Here is a 3,553-nt window from a genome sequence, read left to right on the forward strand (position 1 = left end):
GAGGGCATTCAAAGGCACGATGACCTTCTTCATTGCAATGGAAACAGGTACCACGGAAGCCTCCTCTTCCTTGTCCGCGTCCTCTACCTCTTCCTCCCTGATTTCCAAAGTCTTGGTCACGGGAGCGATTGAAACCCTCATTCCTCTGGTTCCTGCTAGTACCCTCATCTTCATTTTTCTTTTGGGTTTCATTGCGGTCTCCAGATGACCTACCGCTTCCCCTTCCTCATTGACTGCGCCCTCTTTGTCTTCCTTCAAACCTTTTATTCAGCTTCTCTTCAACTCGTAGGGAAAACTGGTATGCCTCTTCAACGCTGTCATTCTTACCAGACTTAATTCCTCCTGGATGCTAGGTCGCAACCCACTGATATAACGAGAAACCTTCTCCTTATTTGCTTCTGTATATCCCACTCTAATCAAGAGTCGGTAAAATTTCTCTGTATATTCTTGGACTGATCTTCCTCCTTTCTTTAACCCATGCATCTTCTTAAACAAATCAAGTTCGTAGTCCACAGGAATGAACTGCTTCTTCAAATTGTCCACCATGCGATCCCATCTTGTGATCTTCTCCTTTCCTCTTCTGTTCCTATCTAGTTGAACCTCTTGCCACCAGTTTTTGGCATGGCCTTTGCAAACTTAACTCTATCTGGGTCCTTGATATCTTCATACTCAAAGTATTCTTCCAGTTCATTGATCCAATCGATCAACTCATCTAGTTTCAGATTTTCTGAAAATACACCCACTTCAATTGTGGGTCTTTTCCCAAACTTAGTAATGGCCCTAAAAAGCCTTTCCTCTGCATGATTCAGAACTTCCCCATCAAATTCCTCTTTTGGTCCCATTACTTCTTCTTCATTGTCATCCTCATTGTTGTCACTTGCGGCAACATTTTCTCCTCTATGGAGCTCCTCTTGCAATGCCTGCACCTGCCTTTGGAGGGCTCTAACCTACTCAGGATTAATAGCTCTAGCCCTTCCACCACGCTCTCTTCATGGACGCATCTTCTAACTCGAACCCACAACCACACAGTCTTGGTGCAAATTGCCTCACAGTCAGCGCTCTGTCTACACACTCAGAAAAACCCACTCTAATACCACTTGATGGGGACACAACCCAAGAACCAAAATGGACACAACAGAAAGAAAAAATTATATTAACTGAAAAAATAAGTTAGTACAAACAGTACAGGAAAATAAACTTCGAAACATGCCCTAAGGGCTTACAATAGCATAAATCTAGAGATAATTTCTCCTTTCAGTACCTCCTCTCAAACTCCACTCTGAATTGCCTTTTACAATGCCAGAAATCTCCTTAAATAGACCCCAAAGGGTTAAGGACTAGGAGTACATTCTAGAAAGTGCTAGTAGGCATCCACCGACCAAATAGAAGGTTCCAAAAGTTCTGTTAGAAGTCGGTGCAAATCTAGAAGAATCCAGAAACGGTAACTGAACTTCCGGGAGGCATAACTTTTGAACCGTAGCTCCGATTGACGAATCGTTTACATTTTCGAAAAGCTCTTGAAGCGCTTTATAGCTCTATGGACAAGCTTTGCTCGTCCCCCATTTTTTGGCCCTTGAGGTCATTTAATGCCCCTAACCTGACTTTGAAGCATTCTTAGGAGGTCTCCAAAACCCGAAAAACTGCAATAACTTTCAAACCGTGGGGCCTTTTGACCTGATTCTTTTTTTGGAATGCTCTAAATCACAATTACATTCATCTGGCCAATTCACACCTTCTAGGTCACCAAAATGATGGCCAAATTGCATGCTCCTATTTTTTTGAGATTTTCTAGCACACTGATAGTTGAATTGTGAGAGTTGGAACCTTTATTTGACCCAAATGGGTATCCAAAAATGAAAAGACATGAAACAGAAACTAAGTCTAAGTACTTTTTTTGGGTGATACAGGATTGCCCTTATACCTCTGGATGCTCCTGTATCAGAAGGTATGCTATATAACTCTGTGTTTGACACAGTTCCCTTTTTTGGCTGAACATATGATCTGTGTGTGATCATTCAGTGAGAGTGATTCGTTTCATTTGTGTTAGCATGTGCAACATACGAATGATTCTGTATGCAAAACATGTGTTGTTCAACTCCTCAAGTTTCAAGTTTCAATATAGAGTTGAATTCTTCCCGTGGCTGGGTAACATCCCACTACTGCATCAGAGACCTCTCACGATTTCTCCAGCATATATATGCACTTATATCAACATGTAGAAATTCTGTGTCCAAGATAGTTCTTTTTTGGCTGAACACAGAAACTGTGTATGATAATTCAGTGAGAGTGATTCATTTCATTTGTGTTAGTATCTGTGATATATGAAGGATTCTGTATTCAAAACATGTGTCATTCAATTCCTCAAGTTTCAACTTTCAACAGAGGGTTGAATTTTTTGTTGTGTTTCCAAAACATATAATTCAATATTTCATAATTAGAGTGGTTTCTAGCATAAGTGTGTCTACTTGCTGATATCCACTCCACATTTCAGAACAACCAGGCCAAGCAGAGAACAAGGCATTATGGACATGCTCACACCAAATGCCATAGGTTAGCTGATTGCTGGACACAAAATTCCGTCACCCACCATGCAAATATTTTCAACCAATAAACTTCGAGAAGGCCTAAACAAAACAAAACGCCATATGCTAGACATTTCAGATGGTACACATGTGCACCAAGCTTCGTTGCTTGCAAAGTACAGTGAGAAAATTACTTTGGGAGAAATCACAATTGGCTCAATCATATAACTATCAAAATACACCTTGTCGGCAACAAATATAGCTTGGTAAGACAAGAAATCATACAAATGGTATGCTTGCCTCCCACACTTAGCTCATTGCAAAATCTAACGTTGTTATTCTCATATTGTGTCAATGTGAAGATGGATAATTATTCTTGCATTGAAAGTGGTACATCCAACTCATGATATAATTGGAACACCATTGAAGCTCCCACTACAAGAAAACAAACAAAAAAGTACAATTGAAGAGCAGCCAGCTACCCATGAACAACAAAAATGCCGCTTTGGCCTCATGCCACCAAGATCTCTCAAAGAGATCTCAGATGAAATTACACTGATAAAGAATATAAATCCATACCAACCATGATGGAACATCAAGGTCCGTGTAACTATGAAGAAGGAAATGCATCACTACAAGACAGAAAGAGGAGCAGGCCAAATGTTCAACTTCAATGTAATAGATAGTGATGGCACCGAAACTCATGTGTGTTGCTGTAACAATTTAGCAAACAACTATTACGAGAAAGTACAAGTCAGTTGCACCTACGTCCTATCTAGAGGTACAATAAAACCTACAAATCAATTGTACAACAAATTGAACAGTGGATTAGAAGTGACATTGCAAGAAAACTCAAAACTAATACCATGTGAAGACGACCACACCATCCCAAGCCATCAATTTTGCTTCAAACCACTCGACCTCATTTCAAGCATGCTCGAGAACTCTATGGTTGATGTCATGGGGGTTGTTATATGTGTACAACAAACCTCTACAATAAGAAGAGCAAATGGAACAGAAGTTTCATGATG

This window comes from Cupressus sempervirens, chromosome 4 (assembly GCF_028749045.1).
Source record: "Cupressus sempervirens isolate cs-2001-9-10 chromosome 4, ASM2874904v1, whole genome shotgun sequence".
Classification (NCBI taxonomy): domain Eukaryota; kingdom Viridiplantae; phylum Streptophyta; class Pinopsida; order Cupressales; family Cupressaceae; genus Cupressus; species Cupressus sempervirens.